Source organism: Chrysemys picta, chromosome 4, assembly GCF_011386835.1.
Source record: "Chrysemys picta bellii isolate R12L10 chromosome 4, ASM1138683v2, whole genome shotgun sequence".
Classification (NCBI taxonomy): domain Eukaryota; kingdom Metazoa; phylum Chordata; order Testudines; family Emydidae; genus Chrysemys; species Chrysemys picta.
This window is the reverse complement of record NC_088794.1, coordinates 52,064,029-52,089,305: the sequence shown is the minus strand read 5'-3', so window position 1 is coordinate 52,089,305 and position 25,277 is coordinate 52,064,029. Positions and strand designations below refer to the sequence as shown.

The following is a 25,277-nucleotide window of genomic DNA, read 5'->3' as shown; positions in this document are numbered from 1 at the left end:
TCCATACATTTCACCTTTTATATTTCTTTTCTTACATGTTTTTGTCCTACAATATATCTCTTTCAAATACAGCTAATGTTTCCTGGTAGTTTCTTTGGTTGTAACCATCTTACTATCTACATGTTCGAGTGTGATAAAGATATGTTGAATAGTAACTTGCTCTGTGAATAGTCCCAATTAAGTCAATGGGGGAAAGTGCTATTTAACATGATTAAAAATATCACAATCTGGCCCTTTGAGGTATATCAGAGAATAGTTAGGGTTCTTTTGAAACTTGGCATCCTTTCAGTTATTTCAAAACCACATTACATTAAGATAATTCTGCACAAAAGTAAGAATAAGTATTACATTTTTAAATTAGACAGAAATCATGCAAGTCTTGTCCAAGATTCCTTGTTGAGCTGTTGGTACTGAATTTTCAGCATAGAAATATTATTATGGATGATATTGTGCACAATTAATAGAATGGATGACAAGGATAGCTAGGTATAATAATAATAAATTAATAAAACATTTATCCTGGCAACTAGCATTCAAGAATAAACACATATTTTAAAGAGAGAAATGCAAAAGACTTTATTTTTGGTAAGTAACAAGGAAAGAGATGTCAGCGTCAGACCACTGTTCCCTCTTACAATTTATTTTGGTGCTGTCATACAGTAAATGTCACCAGCATATTCAATATATTTAATATTTGTCCTATTTCCTCATATCTGGAATATTTGGCAGTGGATTTCAGACTTCTGTTTGTGCAGTTCACAAGAAAAACCTAGAAATACATTATGTTGATTTGATCCTAAAATTTGGCCCCCAGAGTTAAGCCTCTTCCTAGGCACGCTGCTGACTTGGAAGAGATTTCAATTATGAAGACATGTAATGGAAAGGAATATTTGGCTCAGTTTGGACAGAAGAAGGGGATTCAAATAAAGCATAATCCACTAGTTAGGAAGTACAAATTACTGTGGTTCATTTAATAATTACCATTTTTTAAAAAAAGGTTCCTTTCCTCTTTCTACAATTAGTTGTATTCCCACTTTTAATATCACATTGAAGCTATAATCTAATTAATTTCTCCATCACTGGCCAGTGTGGGAAGTTATGCCTGAGCATAGACTTCAATGCAAAGTGCATTTCTGCAGCATAATAGAATCAGAAACTCACTCAGTTTTGCAGAAATGGAGAACAATTTTGAAGCCAGTAAAGAGAGGGTAGCAAATAGAAATTTGTAAATAGCTGAAAAACATCTAATGGATCTCAGTGGAGGGATGATTATTAAGATGTTTAATTAGTTTTATTATACTGCTGGCAAGCTGAAATCAGCGTTTTAATTGGCAGATGAATATTTCAAAAGTGGTGCATACTAAATTCATATTTCTGTGGCACTAACAGTACTCATTGTCTTCTTTCCCCTGCGTAGATACTATTAACTGCTGTTCCTCAGGTTAGCAACTAACTATGATATCTGCATTCATAAAAGATTTAAGTATAGATTTGACTGACATATATTCCTGTGTCATGGCTAGTTACGACCAATCAGAGAGAGAGACTTTTTAAATGCTGTATCAAGTTTGCACCATGTCTTGCCCTATGGTGTAAAGTCACCAGAGGTGAGCAAAAGTTTTGCAAAGGAAATAAAAACTATGTGCAAGACAGTTTGTGTGAAGAATAGATACAACAAATGTTTTCTGTTTTAAAATGAGAGAAAATGGGATATTTCTCAAAAAAAAAAAAAAGTGGGAACAAAATCAGACAAAAGGATTTGATCCTGCTTCGGGACCGTGAGTGTGGCCCCCAGCATCCATGAAGAGTCCCACTTACTTCGTGGTGCCCATGCTAGTAGATTCCAATACAGGATCATAACCAAATTTATGAAACATGATGCATTTGTATACATTGTGCAAAATGTAATGAAGTCGTGAAACAAGATATTCATTCACGTAAATGTGAGTCTGTAGTATATCCATAATGGGACGAATCTTATACTTTTTTCCCCTCACAAATATGTACACCTCATTGTTAATATTGTGAAATCCATTGGCATACTGTACCTGAAGGACTGCATTGAAATGTATAATGTACATGAGGGGAAATTGTATCTACATTGTATAATCCGGTGAAGATTCCACTGCAGCCATGGATTATTGTATGAAAATACATATCCGAGGAGAGTTAAGAATTAAATGAGGCCTGCTTCACCACTGCAATGTTGCATGGTTTCAGTGGAGTTATGCTGGCATGAAACTGGAGTAACAAGATGGTGAATAATCTCAATAAATGATGCAAAACTAGGGGAGAACTAGACAGGGAATATTTTATTGCACTCATAAAATAAACAAGGAATGAAAGAAAAAACAACAACAATGCTAGCTAAAATAAATGAATCTTTTAAAAATAAAAGATAATATATTAATCCTCGAAAAATTGAGTTGCCATAATTTTTATTTTTAAGACCCTTTTGAAAAAACATTACAATGGCAGCAAAAGCTTATCCGTTGTAAGCTGCTTAAAATAAACAAATCTGCATAAGGATTCTGTGTTATTTATCTGCAATGCCCATTGCCAGCAGGGCGGTGGAGAGCAGATCCTGAAAAATGTCACAGAGCACACAAGTTAAACTAGGATGTCAATAATATTCCATTTGGGATACAAACTACAGTGCTGTGTAACTTTATAAAAAGTCAGGCATTCCAATTAATTTTCTTTTCAGTGAGTGAATAAGTCAGAATTATGATGATTATTAATAAATCTTTCACTAGAGAATAAAGGCACCACCACTGTTTTCAGTGGTTGCAATCATGCTCCAATCTGGTTGATGTTCCAGCACTTTGAAAATCACAAGCATTTCCTCTGCTGCAGTAAATGGCTACCTTGGGTCAAGTCTGCAGGGGTCCCCTTTTGAAATCCTCTTCTGGCTCATTTACTTTTGTAGGCTAAGTAACTCAGCAGATATGGTCAAACTTCATTAATCATTAATCAACAGGGTCTTGATCTCATAAATGGCACAGCTGTTACTTGGACAATGCAAGAGGTGGATGGGTATTTTCTTCACTTTTTTTGGTTATCTTTACGTTAATCAGGGGTGGCCCTAGACCAAATGGGGCCCCATGCAAGAAGCATCTTTATTTCTTAAACTTTTTAATAGCTTATTTTTATTGCATTTGTAGCCCATTTCACAATATTGATGCACAGTTTGCATGCATGATTTATCCCTGTCATACAAAATGATAGATTTGTGTGCTAGGATCTGTAAATCTGTTTTTATTCATGCCATATATAAGCAAATAAAAATATTGTTTCCTCTAAGCTTATAGAAACTTTTAAGAATAACTGAAATGTACTAACATGAAGAAATTGAACTGTGCACCAACATTGAATGGACCGGTATTAAATAGTGGTATAGTAGGTGACAGCTTTAGAATGCTAACCCTAATCCTTTAGTGCAAAAGCTCTTTATTTCTCGCCTTTGCCCAAGCAAAGTGAAGGACAGTGCTAGAGAGGTCTGGCCAATGGCATTTTCAAGCGATAAAATAGCAAGCGATGGCAGTCTCTCATTGGCCATCATCAATTGAAGATATGTTTTAATGAGCCTGAGTTTCGAAAAGCTGCGTTCACCACTTGTGACTTGGCAAACGAAGTAACAGTATTTCTTTTATATTGTTGCATAGATAGGGGTTCGATAGATACCCCTTTCGTCTCATTAAATATGTCCTTTATTAGTCGTTGCTTGAACTTTTCAAGTCTTAAAACACTAGTACACTTTCACAATTACACAATAAAACAAGGTTCACAATATCGCAGCTGGGCTTTCACTTCACTTCACTTCACTTCACTCTTATATCTCACTGATTGACTGGCAGTGCCCTGCCCCTTATATACCTGCGAGGGCATGGCTGACAACATTCTAGGAGGTTCAAGGAAAATGTAGTTCTCAGAAAGTCTGGAAGGTTCTGTGAAATTCTACAAAGGTCCAGAACATTCTAGGAGGTTAGTGAAAAATTAATCCACATATGGAATACCTGAAACACTTTATTTCAAACATTCTATTTTCCCTTTTGTCGCTAACAACAGAAACAGCACCCTGAGCCTGGCAAGCACCAACTCCAGCATCCTAGGCAGTCGCCTGACCCTAATCCTACTCTGATGTTAATCACATGAATAAAGATCAATTGCTGAAAGTGATCCAAGTTTATAGTTTAGGCCACACTACTCTAAATCTACTTTATAATAAGTGAGCAAAATGAGGCACTTTAAACAAGAATCTCAGGGCTGGCCTTACCATGAGGTGAACTGAGGCGGCCGCCTCAGGTGCCAGACTGAGGGGGGGGCGCTACTAGGACACAGAGTATAGAAAATTGTGTCTGCTGCTGGTGCATATGTATTCGCTCTGCTCTAGAAGCACAGAGATGGTGGAGTGCTGTGCTGGAGGAAGGAGGGCACAAGAGACATAACAGGCAGCCAGGAGAAAAGGTGAGAGGGAATAATAGAAAGCAGCAGGAGCTGCAGGGAGAGGGAGGAGGAGGAGCCGCTTATGTACCTCTCTAGCACCCCCAGGAGCCTGGACTGATTAACACCAGCTTCTGAGGGAGCTTCCTGTTTCCCACTGCTTCCCTGAACCCACTTGAGGAGAACAGGCAGTCAACTGAAGTAGTAGGAGCCAGTTAGGCCCTTAAGACGCTGATATCTTCCCTCACTCACGCACTGCTACCAGCCTGCTTATTTGTCCCCTTCAACTGAGTGTTGAGAGCCACTATAGCTGGCACAGAACAGCAGTCATGAGTTAAAGAAGAAAACGCCCCTCTGGGGCAGCATTCAGAAAAAGAAAGAAAGCAAAGGAAGCTTTTCTATCTAAGCAGGAAGGAGCTATCCTGAGATACATAGACACAAATGTTCACGGCGAGCCTTCCGGCCCCAGTGAGAATGTGAGTGGTGAGGAGATGCCTGATCTTCCAGTTAGTCAGAGTGCAGGTGACTTGGCAGCTACTGCAGCATCCATATCTCCATCGCAAATGGATGTAACCATGCACATTCCTGAAGAAAAGCATAGATCAGAGAAGAGTGTGGTGGAGGCGCAAGAAATAGCTGCTGCTGAGTTTAGTTCCTTAAGTCTAGATGATCCAGGACTGTGGACCCACTTGAGCAGTAGTCTGAGGGACTTCCTTGTACTGCATGGGCCACAGCAAGTGAAAAACTTCATGTTCCCCAAAGACAATGAAAATAGAAGTTTGAATCCAACACCTTACTGGCGTGAAATCCCCAATGGTGACAAAGTGGAGAGGCCATGGCTTATGTACTCAAAAACCCAGAATGCTGCATACTGTTTTTGTTGCAAACTCTTCCAGTCTAATGTTCCAGCCACATTGGGTTCTACAGGAACAAAGGACTGGAAAAATCTGGCTAGAAATTTGGCATGCCATGAGAAGGCAGCAAATCACCAGAGATCATTCCATAGGTGGAAAGAGCTTGAGATGAGACTGAGGTTAAAGGTCACCATAGATGATCAGCATCAGGAGAAGATTGTATCAGAGTCTCTTTACTGACAAAATGTTCTGAAAAGGCTCATTGCCATTGTGAGAATGCTTGCTACCCAAAACCTAGCACTGTGTGGCACTTCAGATCAGCTGTATGTGCCAAACAATAGAAATTTCCTTAAAATTGTGGATGGCTGCATTTGATGCTGTACTCCAGGAGCATCTAAGAAGAGTCACCACCCAAGAAATGTACACACACCACTACATTGGAAAAATAATTCAAAATGAGATTATACAGTTACTGGCCACAAAAGTCAAACAGAAGATTGTGGCAGAGATATTACCCTGTTATTCTGGACTGCACACCTGACATCAGCCATATGGAACAAATGACTTTAATGGTGCGTTTTGTAACAACAACAGAACCTAGTGAAAATGTCCCTGCAATGGTGACTGTCAGAGAGCATTTTCTAGAATTTATTGACATTGATGATACTACAGGAGCTGATATGACAAATGTGCTTCTCAAAAAGCTGGAAGATATGGGAATTGCGATAAATGACATGACAGGTCAGGGCTACGATAATGGTGCCAACATGAGAGGAAAGAACAGAGGAGTGCAGAAACAGATCCGAGAGTTAAACCCTCGAGCTTTTTTTCTCCCATGTAGTTCTCATTCATTGAACTTGGTGGTCAGTGATGCAGCATTAGCTTCTAGTGATGCTGCTGAATTTTTTAATGTAATTCAAGGCATCTATGTATTTTTCTCTGCATCAACTCATTGATGGCAGATTTTGAAGCAACATCTGGGAACATCCTTTCTGACACTGACACTGAAACCACTGAGTGCCACACAATGGGAAAGTCGAATGGAGACGATAACTCCTATCAAACACCAAATTGGGAAGATAGATGATGCCATAGTTGCCATTATGGAGGATAATGCTATGACAGGAACTGTTCGTGGGAGAACAGTGGCAGAGGGAAATGGAATCACCAGAGACATACATAACTTAAAATTTCTGTGTGGCTTAGTGTTGTGGCATGACATACTGTTTGCAATAAATGTTGTAAGTAAGAGACTCCAAGGTGTTGACCTTGATATATCTGGAGCAAAGTCATACCTACAGTCTTACTGGTCAGATAAGGGATTTCAAAAACGTTCTGAAGAGTTCACAGAAGCTGGCAGAGGAACTTCACCCTGAAGCTATTTTCCCATCCATTCAAGAATACAAGAGTCACCAAAGAAGAAGACATTTTGATTACGAGACACGGGATAATCCCATAAGAGACCCCAAACAACAATGCAAAGTTGAATTCTTTAACTAGGTGCTAGATTGTGAATACAGTGAGTTCAAGAACGTTTCATGCAGCTCAAGGAACACAGCAGTATATTTGGGATGTTGTATGATATTCCAAAACTCCTCACTATACCTGAAGAAGACCTACACCAGCAATGCAGGGACAGTGTTGACACACGATGACATGCGCGATATTGATGCAAGCGATTTAGGTGATGAACTGAAAGCACTTTCAAGATACATTTCAGCAGGATCAACTCCAAAGGCTGTTCTGGAATATATGTACACAAATAAGATGACCACCCTCTTTCCAAATGCTTTTGTTGCTCTGCACATACTTGTAACACTTCCTGTAACAGTTGCTAGTGGAGAACGCAGCTTCTCCAAGCTGAAGTTAATAAAAACACATCTACACTCCACAATGACACAGGAGAGGCTGGTCAGTCTTGCAACCATCTCAATAGAGCACGAGCTAGCCCAGACTGTGGACCTTCAGGAAGCAGTTCAAATCTTTGCAACCAAGAAAGCACGGAAAGCACCACTTTGATTATTCAAACAGATAAAAATGTCAGTGTTTACTTTGCAGACAAGAAAAGTTACATTTGCTGTTCAGGCATTTGAAAGTTAAGTGTTACTTAAAATTTTTGAACAAGGCATTTTAAGTTGTTAGTTCTTCTTTATTGGGGTAGGTACAGGGCTGGCTCCCGGGTTTTTGCCGCCCCAAGTGGCGAGGAAAAAAAAAAGCCATGATCGCAAACGTGATCGACGGCAGCTCCACCGCACCGCTTTCTTCTTCAGCGGCAGGTCCTTCCCTCCGAGAGGGACAGGGACCCTTCGCTGAATTGCTGCCGAAGAGCCCGACGTGCCCCCCCTTCCCCTTGGCTACCCTAAGCACCTGCTTGCTCAGCTAGTGCCTGGAGCTGGCCCTGGGTAGGTAGCAGAGCAGTACCATGAGAGGAGTAGAAGAGGAAGAAGGCAGAATTGAGACCCTTCAAAGTTTTGGCCCAAGCGAGGGGACATGGGGGCGTCATTTGAGCTCCCCGCCTCAGGTGCCAAAATGTTGTGGGCCGGCCCTGTGTATCCAACCCCTTTTGGTAAACTGCTTCTAAATGCAACCACCACAGTACTATTCCAGGAGTGGTCCTCCCTCTACAACTGTATGGGTTTGATTGTCTTCTCCTTTGCACTAGTGTAAATTGGGAGGAACGCAGTGGAAATCAAAGGAGTGTAAAGCCAGTGTGAGAACAGAATCAGGCTCTACATTTCAGTGAATTAAATGTGTCCTTAAAAGTGCTCCATGTATAAAAGTTAAATTTATAACATATGAGATGATTTTGAAAATGTGCAGTTATCTTTTGCTGTGAGCCTCTCATATCTCACAAGCTAAGTAGGATTGGACTCCGTCAGTATTCGTATAGATAACCAACGAGGTAAACACTGGGTATTGTAGGATGGGGCATTGGTGATTTAGTAGGTAGACTTTTCCCTCTGAGTTTGTATTGAACCAATGCTCCAGAATGGTGCTGAGGGCTTAAGTGCTGCTGATGCTCCTGTCATTTGACGGAGCATGAAAATGAGGTGCTGACTATTTGTGGTCATTAAAGTTCCCACGGCACTGTTCCAAACTGGAAAACTACATCACATTATACAGGACCTTACAGAAATGGTTATTTTTCACTAGCGGAGCTACAGTGCTGTGTTGGGTTGTTTGTGTGGTCAAATAGTCGACACATTTAATTTCAGAGGTAGTGAGTCTCATAATGTGTCTGTATATGGCTCCTGATTTATGGAGTCTTTGAGTTAGGAATTCCTCTGTGTGTGTCTTTTTAAAGAACCAAAATGTAGCACACAAGAGTGGTGGGCAGTTGATTGTGTGAATGAGGTGAATTCCTGTTATAAAGAAAGTACTATAATGAAGCTGTGTCATGTCATCACATAGTTACATTGAGATATTGTTATTCTGTATCCCAATATGAGGACACAAGGAAAAAATATCTTGCCCAGAGGTATGTGAAATTATGGGATTCACTTCACAGGGGTTTGTATTCCATACATTTCTCTTTCTAGAACCTCAGACTGAAACTCAGTCAGTCATCTGGTTTCACGTAAGCATATGAAACAGTGCATTATCACTTGGTTTTGACGCAAAATGTTAAATCTTGCCAGATTCTCGCAAAAGATTTGCAAACTGTAGTGAATCTTTCAATAAGCATGGACTTAATTTCCAGTTTATTATAAAGCCAGATAAGTTTCATGAGGTTGTGGGTTTTTTAATGACAGCCTCACCCCACACTAGTGAATTAAACTAAGATACATGTGCAGCTTGACCCAATCAAAGGTAAATTCAGAAGCAGTAGAGAAATCAGTCTGAAGTGACTATTCAGTCATTAAATCCATGATCCAACACACTAATTAAGGAAGTTTGTTAAAGATAAAAGGGATGGAAAATGTCAGGTATATATTTTGAGGGGTTTGGAAGGTGGGGAAACCTCTGAGTAAGCCCATAAGTTATAAGACTGCATTTTTAATCTTCAAAGACTTTCTCAGTGTCCAATGGTATGCCACATCTGGATGTTTTTGCTGAATTGCTGTCCCTCCTTACACTGCATTTTATACTATTAGAAGTGTTATTCTAGGAAGAAGAAAGCAGCTTGATGACAATACCATGGTTCTGTGTTAATCTTTGATTAGCGGTGGAATTGGCTGCCCTTTATGAAGACTGGGTTATGTTTAGTGTTGAGGATGTATACTTTGCAGAATGTGCCAAACCTAGTCCAACCTAGCTGAAAAAAAGCCCCTGACTTCTGTTTTACACTATTCAGTGGTTAAAAATTAAAACCTATTCCCTGATAGAGCAGGTTGGAATATGATGAACAGTTTTCCTGAACATTTTTCATAAGTTTTACATAATGTTTGGAAAAATGTTGACCTGCTCTTCTCACCAGCAAGCATTGGTTGACATAGGCTCAATAGGAAATTGACTCTTGCTAGGGACAGATAGTGGGGAACCAGAGGAGGTAAGATAGTAATAACTGAATGAAAAGGAAGGAGATGAGGGACTGATGGGAAAGGGAGGTGTTGCTGAATGGAAGTCCATTTGGGGCATTTAGGTGAGGTGTGGGGTTGGAGCATTACAAACTCCAGTGATCCTCAGCAGTGAAGCAGTTCCCTGGGAGCTTTTATCTGTCAATTAAAATTAACCAACCTTGAAGCTTCTATAACATGTGCTGGGAGCAATTTGGCTTGGCTTGGCTTGTGGGTGGAGTATAAAGGTGGCATAAAATCACCTATGTCTTCCATTCCCTGCATGAGCTGAGTGATATTCTGGTATGCCAAGGAACTAGCTCAATATCTATTATATGTTCTTTTTTCTTATATTCATTAATGAAATAGGAAGATTGCACAGCTAAAATAAGAAAATGTTAGAAAACATGAGTCTGAAGGACACTATGTCAATATTTAACTTGACTATAGTTCATATTTGAATTATTAAAAGGGAGAAATTTACCAAGAGAAATAGGAATATAAAATACTACATATATGCAACATGGCCCAGTTAACGTTACGGAGTGAATCTTGTTCTTGAATTTCCTGACTTTTGCTTATTTGAACTCTGCAAATTGCATCAAGAACAATTGTTTGCATTCAATTTCCCTACTTTTTTTTAGCCCTATAAAGAAAAGGGTGAAAAGTGGCTTTAGTAATTTAACTTGGCCCAGACACTTACATGTAAGCCTCGAAAAGTAAGCTTTTAAAATGGTATAAGCACTTTGCTAATAAAATACACTGATAAGTGCAGCATTATGAGAGGTTGCATACACTCACAGTGCCTCTCTAGTGTGGGGTATACCAAAGTTTTCTACTGCATATGTGTAGTAGTCAAATTTGCAATCAGTTCATAACTCCCAATCAGTTGTTTTTCTTTCACGTGTTCCTTGCCATAATACTCACTAAGACCTATTTTCATACAATATTTCATGTTTTTAAGTATAGCAATTTTTTTAAATTTCCAGTGTGGAAAAGGTGCATGGCAATTTTTAAAAACAGAAATAGTCTATATTTTCCTCCATGCAGTGAAGATTACAGTACAAAGAGGATTTTATTCAAACTTTTAAAAAATTGCCTTTGTCTAGAGATTGAGAATCAGATCCTGGGCCTTGCTTTGGTGGCAAAAAGGACCATAAAAGGACTCCCATGCTGGCATAGAGTCACAAAAGCAGTGCCTCTGTCATTCCTGCATGGGTGAAGGGAATATGGCAATCTTGGGGTGTCTCTATGCCAGGACATTCCCCAGGTGTCAGAATACCAGTCAGTGCTGTGGGCAATAGATGTAAATTAGAATAGCCTTGAGGCTGCTCTAATTTATATCAGGGAGAGAACTGGCCCCCAGCCACCTCAGTATCTGGGAAGCATGAAGGAAAATTAAAGCCACCTTCTTTCCTACCCTCTGCTCTTGTGTTCAGCACAGCTCATCTGGATCCAAGGACTTCACAGGATGCACTTAAAAGAAATTGATGAATATATAAAAATAGGGTTACTATTGAGACTGTTGTGCAAATGTAATATATAATGGTATATAATCCTTAGGGAATGGGCAATATTTACTCATGATTTCCAATGACTTGTAAGGCACATATCAGATTTTGTTCTTATAACCTATTTGATCTTTTCTGATATTGCAAGAGTAGGAGTAATCCTATTCTGCTTGTACTGGAAGATTTAATTACACTTGATTGTACTTGGTTTAGACTGTTTATCTCAAACCTATTTTATTTAAAGTTAATTTTTTGCTTTTCAGAGAGGAGAAGGCTAGGGGAAAGGGGACAGAGGAGGTAGATAAAAGAGCAAACAAAGCCTGGAAATAGAGAAAAGTTATATACCATGACCCATCTTAAGCAACAGTCCAAGGTTCCTACAAAAATTAGTTACCTATTGTATGTTGTCATTATCTAAAGATTGAAGAACATTTTACTGTGAACTTCATGGAGATATTTTAGAGTGGTTGCTAGGGTAGTGGATTCAGTATTGTGGGAACCCCAGGTGTATGTATATAGCAGGAAATTGCAGTCAGTAAATTACCCCAAATGTCAATCCTGCATGTGAAGAAAACCTGACCACAGGTTTTGATAAGTCCCAGTATTATCATTAAGGTGATCATTAACTCTCTGTAACTGAGCAGTGAGCCATTTGGCTATGTGAAGTTTCTTGGCTTTCGTGTGTGTGTGTGGGGGGGGGGGGTGTTAAATAACCTAGTTGTATTATCCTTAAAGGTTATCCATACTTACTTACAATGATTTGACTATCTGACTTAGTACTAGGATATGTAATGTGAAGACAGTGGAATTATAAAGTGCCCTTTTTTCCAAATATCTAGTATCCCAAAGGGTGATCTCTGTGGATTGTTTTCTGAACCTGACTGATAATACGAAAGATCTGTAAACTGTCTGCACAAAGTTGGCTGGATATTAAGCTGGTTTTGAAACATTATGTTCCAGATTAGCTATAAAGATTTCAGTGACTATTGCAAAATAAACCAAATTGGCCTAAGAGTTTATTATAGAATATGAAAGAGATGTGGGTTTTCCTTTCTGGGATAACAGACCTGGCTATAAGACACATACAACCATTTTCTACGCTAGTATGTGTGTTTTTTCCACTCTGTACACTCCGTGTCCAAAGGAGTTTGATTATAGACCTTATGCAAGTGGGCCAGAAATAACATTCCCTTAGGTGGGAATATGCAAGGGAGAAATTAAGGTGGCAAACTGGGAATTTCAGGATAAAACACTGAAATTCCATGGCAACAGCCAATGAACCTGGCTAGCATAGAAAAAAGCATCAGCGATTAGAATACTATTGTGTTGCCCTTCTATCACAGGTCAGAAAAGGAGCCACAACAAGAATAATTTATTTTTCAGATTTGTTTGTAGAAAACCAGTGTAATATTAGTGGAGGACTCTGGGGAGGAACTCTAAGGGCCAGATTGTGATTTTCTTTCTGACATCAAATACTGTCTCGCTCCATCTGTAGTTCCACTGAAGTCAATGGGATCAAACGTGTAATAAGGTTCTATTAATCATGAGTCAAGTTCTTTGAATCTGTCCCTAAACTTATTTTCATCAAATGTAACAGACTGGTGGCTTCCCTTTATGGGTAATAAAATAGCTTTTGAGTTGCTCAAATAGGCATTTCTTGTACTTACGTAGAACCTTCCATCAGAGGATTTCAACGGGCTTGCCTGAATTAAGTGTCATAATACATCTCTATGGAGATGAGCATTATAAACCCATTTTACAGAAAAGTAAGTTGTGAAGCAATTTATTCAAAGTCACAGATAACATTTCGAGTGTAGCTGTGAACAGAACTCAGGAGCTCTGTCTCCTAGGGTTCTGCTGTCAACACAGTATCTCCTAAATCAAGCATGTTTGAACAGGAATCTTTCTTTGCATGTACAGTGCGGCTATGCCTTAAACACCCAACATTTGTAAAATGTATAAAATTCATTTCAAGAGAACAAAATCTAACACCAATTCTAAAATGCAGGCACATCATATAACAGTATTGCCCATTTCTTGAGGACTACAGACAAAACATTAATTCCAACATCATTAACAATTGCGGCAGTCTATATCAGAAAGCCAGGCATGCCCTCCATTAAAAGATTAAAATAGCATAAAACCACCAAATACTGCTTACTAATCACACTAAATCCTGGCCCACCCAAAATAAAACATGGATTTGGATCAATTCTATGTATTTCATTCTATCTATCTCTTTCTCGTTGTGTATCAGTAAACATCAGGATTTAGGTGTACTCCTGATTAACAAAAAAGATGGCACATTGCCTACTGAGCCATGCATAAAATGTGGGATTATGGATTTTTTTAAAACCTGCCAAAAATACTCCCTTAATCCATTTAGCATGATTCTGCTCCTTTAACTTTGAACACACTTCCCTAATTAAACTGTTCATATTCCAGATTTAAATTGCTGTCCACATCTGCTGCAAAATGATTTGTCCCCTGCTGATAGTTGGAACTGATGACAAAAAAAATCAAAGATGTTTTTAATTTATTTGTTGAACTAACAAACTACTTTCAGCCCTTTTTTGTTTTGTAAAACTTGTTTTATATCTGTGTACATTGTAGAGTTAATTTTTAACAAAAATTGTATTTTTGTTGATTCTGCAAGATTGTTCTACCTATGATGGCAAAATCTTAAAAAAAAGTGTTGATCTCATGAGACTTCTACAATTTTGAGCTGAAATCTGAGTACAACTCACAGGATTTTTGGTACCATCAACTCCAAAGACTAGTGTAAATACTACAGTGACTGCTGCTCTATAAATACCTAAGATAGATGTAGAAGATAGCTGTGTTCAGCCTCAAAACTGACCTAGCCATCAAACTTAACCTGATCTGAGCACCACCTGCTGGACCCATGACTAGTTTCTGCCAGTGGTGGTTTATGCCCTTATTAGTGCTAAGATACCATAGTGTTTTGTTCTCTATAAATGACTAGAACACTTGTGATATATATGTTGAAATTAATTGATTCTAGGTACATTTTGTTCTCAGATGTAACTTTCACAGTTATGTGCCTTGGATTCTCACATGGGAATCTAGATTACAATAAGGAAACAGCTGGTTTTATTGCTGCACACCAACGCTTCATTAGTATAGCAACAGACAATATTTCCTGTGCTCACAATATTTTTATTGCACTATTTTTTCCCTTATTTATATATGTTCTCATGCAGTTTATTTTAATTCCAGATGAAAAGAACAAAATCAAAGTCTTTGTTTAGTGACATCTGAACAAAACAGGTTTCACTTAAGGTTTGGAATATCTTTAGCAGATAGGAATATATAAACAAGAACAAATTAATTTTTCTGATCTAGTAAATGCTAAAAAATGAGTTGAAGCCAACCCATTCACTGGCTAGTTGAATTATACATTTGTCACATATTTATATGTTCCAGATGATGGGACTCTTGGATTTAAATCCTTGTGTCATTGAAAAATAGGTCATGAGTCATATAAAGATATAAGAATTTTGTATGCCTTATTATGCATTTATAAAAATGTCAGGAACTTCCAAAGTCCTCTCCACATATTCTCTTTTCAACTGCTTGTTAGGCTTTGGTGGTAAAAAGAAAACAATATGAGCCTTTACGACAGTCTCCGGAGATGAGTAGAAGTGACCTGAGTTCAGTGTCTCCATCTAATTAAAGCCATTTGCATTGATAATTATTACTGAAGCACAATTTAACACAGTTGTTAATAAATACAGTAGTTACAAGCCCATATGCTAATTCCCAACCTTAGTTATGACCAGAATTGCCATGTGAATGGAGCCCTTTAGTATGATCACAGATTGTTTACATTATGCAGCAGGGTATAACAAGTACCAGATGTTCACCCAAGCACTGTGATTTGTAATATTTTTCTACTTATCCATTTCTAATTTCTGTTTGCTGTCATTAAAACTTCATCTGCAGAATTTATTCAGCTTATTTCCACTTTTCCATGAAATTATCTGAGTCATTATCTCTTTGAAGAGACTGAGTGACAGCACTTATGGGTGAAGTCAACATACAATTTACACACCCAGGCCCTCAGTACTGTACCTCTATGGTACTTAGTGATGTAATCTTCTATTTCATTCCAGATTTAATCGATCATTTGGCAAAAAAGGTGAACACTTGCTAATACTGTTTGTGACCTGATCCTCAGAACAGTTTCAATCTTATGAAGCATCCTAAAGGCTATTATCTTTTCATATTGTACTGTACTGTGTTGTTCTGTGGGCAGACTCTGTGAGACAGCACTACAAGTTCACATTTAGAAAATTTTCTATGCAACCATAAAGGTTGATATTTCTGAATAAAATTTTAAATGCTAAAATGAAATATATAAAGACTGCAAACACAGGCCTGGTCTACACTGTGTGTGTGGGGGGGATCGATCTAAGTTACGCAACTTCAGCTACGTGAATAACGTAGCTGAAGTCGACGTACTTAGATCGACTTATCGCGGTGTCTTCACCGCAGTGAGTCAACTGCTGCCACTCCCCCATCAACTCTGCCTGCGCCTCTCGCCAAGCTGAAGTACAGGAGTCCATTGGAGAGTGCTCGGGGATCGATTTATTGCGTCTAGATTAGACGCGATAAATCGATCCCCACTGGATCGATCGCTGCCTGCCAATCCGGACGGTAGTGAAGACATACTCACAGTCTAAAATATGTGCTAGCTCAATCTAAGTCCTGTCTGGTGCATTAGCTCTCATCTGACTAAATATAGTTGATCTTCAACTTTTATTGTTAAGTATCATTTAAGGATTTCAGTTGTTTGTACCCATTTTTGTTGGAAATCTATTTCAAATGAATAGCTGCATTGTAAGAACAAATTCACTGTAGTCATCTGCTCTCTCTTTGCCTTTAAAAGTCCAAATCAGAAATTGTGCTCAAGCTTACACAAAGTATTTGACACTGGTCATGACCCATGTATATAGTATAAAAGTACAAAACCGAATAAGCAGAACACTTGATTAACCTTTTACTTGAAGCAAAATTGAATCAGTTTAGCCATAGCATAGGTATTGTACAGATGGGGAACGTAAGAACCTGAAATTTTAAAAAAGACTATTTTTAGTCCAGTTATTGACACCTCATGCAGCAAAATGACAGTCTATTATAGTTTTCTAACTAAAAATAAAACAAAATACGATTGAAATCTGCAAGGAAAGACATAGTTTGTATTATCTACTCTATCTACCTATTCATAATATCTACAGCCTGCTACCTTGGGAACAACTTCTTTGTTAATGTTCATGGTTGTCATGCTGAAAGGCAGTGCAAGAATCTTGCCACATTTAGGCTACTGAAGTTGACATCAAATGGCCAAATTCTAATAGCTATATTCTTGTGCAGTAGGACTAATCATGTGAGGAAAATGAGCTGTGTTTCTATTCAGACATCATTACCTGAGACTGTTACTATTCTAGTTAAATCTGCCAAAGATTGTTACTTTCAATAGCATTAGTCAAAGGTTTTGGTTCAAACTTGTTGCCACTGAATCAATAAGAAGCAGAAGTGAGTTGGAGTCATTAAGTTAATAATGGATAAAAAGATATTTTAAAGTTGATTTTTAATGAATAAATAGTATTCATGTTAATTATTTATGAATTTTAATGACTACAGAGATAATTATCAAATTTCTGTATTTAGGGTAAACCACCACTTTCAACATATCAGATTCTGCTATAACTATTTTAAAGTTAAACATAGAAATTCTGTAATTATATTTGGAAATAGATAATAAAAATTAGGGCCAGATTTTTAAAGGTTTTTAGGTACCTAACACCAATTGATTTCATTAGGAGTTCATTGCATAAATACCTTTTAAAAACGGCCTCTTAGTCTACACTGCAGTAAAAGACCAGTGCCGCTGAGTCTCAGAGCCTGGGTCAAATGACTTGGACTTGCAAGACTCAGGCTGCGGGGCTAAAAATAGTGGTGTAGATTTTTCAACCTTGGGCTGGAGCCCAGGCTCTGCAATCCTGCGAAGGAGGAGGGTCTGAGGGTATGTCTACACTGCAATTAAAAAACCACAACTGACTCTTGGGGTTTGGGCTAAGGGACTGTTTAATTGTGGTGTAGACATTCGGGCTTGGGCTGGATTTCGGGCTCTAGGACCCTGCAAGGTGGGAGGGTCCCAGAACTCAGGCTTCAGCCCAAACCTGAATGTCTACACCACAATTAAACAGCTCCCTTAGCCTGAGCCCCGTAAGCCTGAGTCAGCTGGAATGGGCCAACCACAGCTTCTAATTGCAGTGTAGATATAACTTCAGAACCCAGGCTCCAAACATCTATGCTGCTACTTTTAGCACTGCAGCCTGAGCTCCACAAGCCCGAGTCAGTTGACCCAGCTCTGGCACTCTGTGCCACAAGCTGTTCTTTGCAGTGTAGACGTACCCTTAGTGCTCATGAAATCTGATGGACCTGCAGCCCTGGGGACTGAAGCCATCTATTAATATAAAAATAGTGACGCCATGAGTATTAACAGTGCAAGTCCCTCACCAACATACCCATATCCAGACCTGGAAGACCTCCTGTAAGGTCTCCTATTCAGTCCTTGGTCAATTAATGGTGGGCTTTGTGATGTGAATACCAGGTATATGTCTACACTCTGATTAAAAACCCCACAGCCCCGAGTCTGAGAGCCTGGGTCAGCTGACTCTGGTTCCTGGGGCGGGGGCTAAGGGGGCTATCCAATTGAAGTGTAGACATTTGGGTTCAGGCTGGAGTCTGGGCTCTGAGACCCTGTGAGGGCAGAGTCAGCTGACTCAGGCCAGCCCTGAGTCTTTCATTGCAGTATATACGTACCCCTAGGGACTGGACTGAGATCATTTATATTTTTTTATTTGCCTTAAGACTCTGATCTGGATTAGGACCCCACAGGGCTAGGTGCTATACAAAAACAGTTTGAAGATAATCTTTGTCCTGAAAAGTTTATATCTTATGCCCCACTCCTGCAAATGCTCCAAGGCCCATCTTCAAAACTGCTGCGAGGAAGCTATCATGGGCCAGTGTGGGCACAAGGAAAGCCATAAAATCTCATGACTGCATGTGTTATACTTCATTTTCCTCCGTGGAATTCATGTTGGTAAATACAAGAGACTTTATATATTTTACATAAATATTTGTTATTTACAAAATTTCACAGCAAATCTCATACTAATGAGAATATATTGTTCATGAATACAACCCAGCCCATTCAATGTTAGAAAATGTTGCTAGGAATATTTGATTGTGTTTTTGGCACTGCAGCAAATTGCTAACAAATACATTTAGAAGCTAATAAATTAGGTGGTTAAAACCAGCACTAGATTTACATTATCATTAGTTAAATCTGAAGGTTATTATAACATAATGGCATGAAAATACTATTCATTCACTCACTTATCTCCTATAAATGTTGGAGATATATCCTTCCTTATGATATTCTGATTTTATTAACAAAATTCAACCTCTTCCAGTGAATTCCTGGAAAAAAGCCACCTGATTAGAAAAGTCACAGTATTCATGAAATGTAATTTTCCCCAGCCTTATGTGTAACTAAAAGCATAGGGGAATCCCTCTCCCAAACGATCCCTGCAGTGCTTAATAAAAAAAAGACCCTGTTAAATTTGAATCATTTATATGTATTTTATGATATCATTATGGATTAGGTTCTCTGAATTTTACAATAAGAGGACGCAACAGATGGTCAAAGTTTAGTTTAAAGTCATATGTGCGTTAAAATAACTTATGCCGCCAACAAGTGACTGCACTATAAGAGGGTGTTCATTCACTACCATTTAGCATAGTTTTGTGCTCCATTGAATTGGAAACATATGTTACTTTTGAAAGCATCCACTTTACTAGAGGATTCACTGTGGTGCATGCCAGTTGGTGGCCACAGACACTAGAGAAGATAGAAACAATTTTAACTGTCTCCTATGCAGCAGTTGAACTTGTTTTGTGCATTAGTAGAATCAGAATGGAAGCTGTGATCTTTCATAGACAGCAGCAGCACTATCAAATGAGCCTTCTAGCTGACCCAGTAAGAGCTATGTCCAACCTGTCTCAGGTGAAAGCCATTCTTTGCCTGCCTTACGTTTGCCATAACTCAAAGTATATAGAACAAGTTCAAATGCAAACAATAATTTTTTTTCAAATTATTACTAGAAGTCATTCAGTGTAAGTGGACAGGATGAAATAAATATGACTGCAGTGTCTAAAAAGCTTTGGGGAATTACGTGTGTTTATTTGATAACTTTATGAATGATGAAATTATACACACACACATATCTATAGATATAGATATATAGTTTTCCCCATATAATCTGGAAGACTTTAGCTTTCCAATACTTGGAAACCAATGTTTAAAATACTGTTGTCTTAATTTATTACAAGTAACCATAGGAGCAAGAATCTTCTTTTATGTGGCAGTTTAGGGAGTTACTTGAAGAAAGAAAGGTGATTTCTAATTTGCTACAATTGAGTTTGCTGTACAGAATGTTTTCTGTTATAATGTAACAGGCTTGGTTCAAAAGAAATCAAAGATTTTACCGTAATGCCTTCCTAAATCTCCATTTATTATGGTTTTTTTCCAGACACACTCTCCTTTTCCAGTTTCTTTAAAAGAATGGTGTATACCTCAAACCAAGCCCCTAAATTGTGCTGAAATATCAGCACTCTTAGATGGAGCTGAAAGGATATCTTTTCTGCAAATATCAACCTGGTGTTTAAATGAATTTGCTTTGGCAATGCTCATGCCTCTGTTGTGTTCCCTTTGTGCAGATCTCTGGCAAAAGAGAGTTTCAAAAACAGTGTGTCAAACCCACATGTTCAAGTATTGATGGATCCCTCAATCTCAGTTTTAAATTTTGACATGGGGGTTTCCATCCTGTCACAGCGCTTGTCTAGGTAGGTCATGCAATCACAATTTAACCAACACAGCTTAAATAGGAGTGACTATCAAATACTCTGAGAGAACTCTTAAGGGTGGCTGCATGATCTCCCTCTTTGACAAAGCATTTCCATTGTCTCCATTAGCAGGTTTATTACTACACATATATATATTTCCCAAGCAAAGCCCTCCTTATCCAGGAGGGGTATAAGAGCAGAGATCTCTTGAAGTCCAGTAGGGACCTCAGTGTTCAGATTTAATTTATGTGAGACACATGTAGATCCTATGGTGTTAGGCACTATAGAAAACCCTGAGTCAGGCAGGTAGGGAACTTATACATGATCAGTGTTCAGAGTTGCAACATTTCTGAATACTTTCAAAATTAGGAATGAATTTGAGGAAATCATGATCTGATGCCTGATTATTGCATGAGCATAAATAAATAATAAAGGGAGAGCTAAATTCAGTGGAGAAACTATTCATTGCAAATTATTTGCTCAACTTTAATCTGAACGTCATCAGGCCTAGGATTCCATCGAGCTGAGGACAAATGTAAAGATTGGGTTCACATTACCATTACTTACAAATCTTATCATGCTCTGCTGCCACAAACCCTTGTAATTATTTATCTGCCATGGCTCTGCTTCACAAACTGCATTGCAGATTTGGCAGCTGATGCTGATGCAAGCTGTTATGCAAAAGAGTGGTGAAGCCCTTTAAGGAGATTAAAGCTTTAAATTCAACTAAATGAAGTCTGTAATTCAAGATCAACAGTATTTCTGTTTTTAAGTGTGATTTTTGCCAGTAGATTAATTCTTTCTGAAATAGATTATATTTCTGTAATCAGTCATCTGAAAATGAGGGGAATTGGTTTGGGGTCTGTTTGTGCCAGTTGGTGTACTTTTTGGCATTGAGGCTTTGATGAAGAACACAAGTGGCACATGTGCCAATGCTGCTACTGCTTCAAAGCTTTGCCACCAAGCAGGATGCTAATGTCATTAAAAATGTGTACTTGCTATAATCCCCAAATCCCTTTCTCTTTAATTTAGAGGAATTCCAAGTCTGACATGTTCACTTGGCACAGTTCTTTTTCTACTAACTTTGTTTCTAAAAGGAAGGGGGGGGGGAATCTGAAGCAAGATAAGCAATTGAGAAATGCTGATCAGCTAAAAACTCCCCTTCTGCTTTCTATTTCAAGTGACTTTCATGGCCTCTCTCTGACGTACATGACTGCAAAAGTGGCTACTTATGTATACTTAGTTTATAGGAAAATTTGGTATGATTTTATATTATATTGTAGGAAAAGTCATCTATATAATTATCATTATTATTTGTAAGATGGTAGGGCCTAGAATCCCCAAAGATTGAGCCCATACTGTACAAACTCATAGTAAGTGACAGTCCCTCCCTCTAAGAGCTTACAATCTAAAATAGACAAGGCAGAAAAAATTTGAGAGAAAAAGATTATTATCATTTAGCAGATGGGAAACTGAGGCATAAAGAGATCTCCTGAGTCCTTGTAAAAAGTCTCAATCACAAGACTGTTCTCTTTAATCAATAAGTAAATGTTATCATGTATATATGGCAGAGGCAAAGTGAGAGGCCCCTTACTCATCACCAAATGTGCATAGTCTACTGAGGACTGTTGTGCCAGGCAGAGTGACCACAGTTGATGGCATCATACCAGACATCGTAGAGTGAAGTTCACAGATCTGACTGAACCATGCAAATCTAGGACTCTCTGGGTATTGCCAGGTAGAGTAAAGATGTGCACTCCTTCACATGTTGATGGAGAATTTGTGAGCACAGTATGCTGGGATGTTTTTGTCCATCCTAATGACATGGGCAAAGAGCTTGCAATGCCGCTTTTGAACGTAGTGAGCAATTGAAGAAAGGCCAGATCTCTGTGAGATTAGGGCATTTTGCAAAAAGTTGAACCACTTTATGCTCAGGATTTGGCATTGACAGCACGTATAGAATGCCTCTAGCCACTCCAAGTTTGTCTGTAAGAAGGTCCACGTTTCTGCCCTGCATAGCAGTACACAGGCTTGATAGATTCTGAACTTTATCTCAGTGCAGAGACACAAAGAGCTGGAGCAGAATTGAATAGCCAGTTTTCTTGCTGGGCTGGGAGAGGAGCTGCAGTGCTGCAAGAACCATCTGCTTCCTGCACAGAGGAGCAGCTGCCCCTAAAGACAGCCCAGGGTCAGATCAGGGACTAGAGGAGTGGCGGGATCCCTGTTGCTATAGCAGTTAATGAAAGGGCTGAGAAAGTGACAGTGTTGTTATCTTTCATAATTGTGTCTCCTGTGTTATTTGGTATCTTTCTTAAAGCCCTAGCTGCTAGAATCAGGTTCTTTAATCTCAGCTTTCATTTTAAAAGAAAGAGTTTCTAGCTCTCATGACTATGAACCATGAAAATGTCAACCCTAAACTATCTAACCCCAAAAAGCAAATATAATAAATCTACATTTATTGATTTGTAAATCTCATAATTTCTAAGCCACTATCATAGAATCGTAGGACTGGAAGGGATCTCAAGGGGTTTTCTAGTCCAGTTCTCTGCACTCAAGGCAGATCATTCCTGACAGGTGTTTGTCTAACCTGCTCTTAAAAATCTCCAATGACAGAGATTCTGCAACCTCTCTAGGCAATTTATTCCAGTGCTTAACTACCATGACAGTTAGGAATTTTTTCCTAATGTGCAACCTAAACTGCCTTTGCTGCAATTTAAGCCCATTGCTTCTTGTCCTATACGCAGAGGTTAATGAGAACGATTTTTCTCTCTCCTCCTTCTAACAACCTTTTAGGTACTTGAAAACAGTTATCATGTCCCCCTCAGTCTTCTCTTCTCCAGAGTAAACAAACCCAACTTTTTCAATCTGTCCTTGAAGGTCATGATTTCTAGACTTTTAATCATTTTTGTTGCTCTCCTCTGGACTTTCTCCAATTTGTCCACATCTTTCCTGAACCAAGAACTGGACACAATACTCCAGTTGGGGCCCAATCAGCGTGGAGTAGAGCAGAAGAATTACTTCAGTCTTGCTTATAACTCTCCTGCTAATACATCCCAAAATGAAGTTTTCCTTTTTTGCAACAGTGATACACTGTTGAGTCCTATTCAGCTTGTGATCCGCTGTGACCCCCAGATCCCTTTCTGCCGTGCTCCTTCCTAGGCAGTCATTTTCCAATTTCTGTATGTGCAACTGATTGCTCTTTGATCATGAATTTGGGGTCCTGATTCATAATATTTGAACCTTTTAGGCTGCCAGTGCTGGAGTGAGGTCAGCTGAGAGAGATTGCTGGGGTCTGCTGAGACTCTAAGCGTACTTCTTAAGAGCACTGGGAGGTCCAGCCGGTGATTCACTTACACGATGCAGCCTGGAGTGTATTCGGCAAGGCTGCAGAAGAGCAGCTTTGATCAAACCTACTCAGAGGCTAGAAGCCGATGGGTAATTCTGAGTTTGTGGAAGAGTCAGAAAGTTTATTCCCTAACCCCCAGCAAACTCAAGCGTACACTTTAGATGTTGGAGAATCAGGCAGGGGCTCTGTATTTGGGAAGTGATTAGCCACCCTAGTGATATTCAGAGGGAACAAACCAGTAGTGCAGGGGTCGGGTGCCGAGTCTTCATTTATTCACTCTAATTTAAGGTTTTGCATGCCAGTAATACATTTTAACGTTTTTAGAAGGTCTCTTTCTATAAGTCTATAATATAGAACTAAACTATTGTTGTATGTAAAGTAACTAAGGTTTTTTAAATGTTTAAGAAGCTTCATTTAAAATTACATTAAAATGCAGAGCCCCCCCGGACCGGTGGCCAGGACCTGGGCAGTGTGAGTGCCACTGAAAATCAGCTCGCGTGCCGCCTTTGGCACGCGTGCCATAGGTTGCCTACCCCTGCACTACTGATTTGGGGAACCTACGACTGAAATCTTTTAGTGTCCCTTTAAAGTCTTAAAGTATCAGAGGTATAAAGCTCAGATAGATGCCTTTTCTCTGCAGAGAAAGTGAGAATGGATTGTATACAGTCGTGGGCACAATCTTCTTTGGAGGTTTGTCCATCTCAGTTGGTTCCTGGTATCTCATGAGATGAATGGGAGTATCACAAGAGTGTATTTATATGGCAAGAGTACTACACAGGGTAAATCTGATTTTTTGATATGGCTTCTGAAAATTATTTTGATTAAACTTGTTGTTTTCAGATTGTGTCCATTTCTCAGGGTGACTTCGGGGAAAGAGACATTGCTTTGTGTAGGGTGTGATTAGGCCACTAGGATAGAATTTCCCCCTTACCTGAAGTCACCTGTGTCACCTTAAATTTGGCATTTAATGACCTGTGGTTGTTTAGATCTGCAACTGTATTGTGCTCTTAGCGCTTCCTCTTGCCGAGTGCAGATCAACTCCTGGAGGAACTGAGCTTCTTTAACTACTACTGACTTCAACAGGGGTTGAAAATGCAATTGCTCAGAGTCATGCAGGATTGAGCCTTTAATGTAGTTTTTTATGATTCAATATAAAAATTCCTTGCATTAAAATAGTGTTTCACTTTTGAGGCAATCCAAGTATTTTATAAGCCCTACTTAAACTCCACAACACAACAGACATTTTACAAACTGGGAAAATGGACAGATGTGAAAAGTGGACCCATGGTCCAGTAGCAAGTCAGTGACCACTTCAGAAATAGTGCCCAGAAATTCTGACTCTTCCTGCTAACCCCCCCCCCATGTTGTCAAAGTAAGTAAACTTGACAGCACTTCTTTGAGATTTTTACTTGTTGGGACTAGAAATTAATAAGAAAATTAATCAAAATAATATATTGAGAGCTGTGAGATCTCGACCATTTTATGTGCACACTGTGGAAGTAATCAGATAAACTCCATCTAAGTGAATAAGGCAAACCATATGGGAAGCCTACTGTGTGAATGAGGGATTAAGCCCCAGTCTTTTGTGTGAGACTATGGGGGCTAATTCACCAGAGTTCACATCCCTGTGGACAGCTTACTACTGCTCTAAGGATAGTGATTATGTACAAATGTGGCCACAGAGCATAAA

General features: G+C 39.0%; 1 protein-coding gene across 1 annotated transcript in view; it reads left to right on the top strand.

Annotated features, from left to right (window-relative positions):
* The window catches only part of SPON1 (spondin 1), a 346,568-nt gene that overhangs the window by 11,801 nt on the left and 309,490 nt on the right, over positions 1-25,277 (top strand). The gene's annotated exons all lie outside the window — the stretch shown is intronic.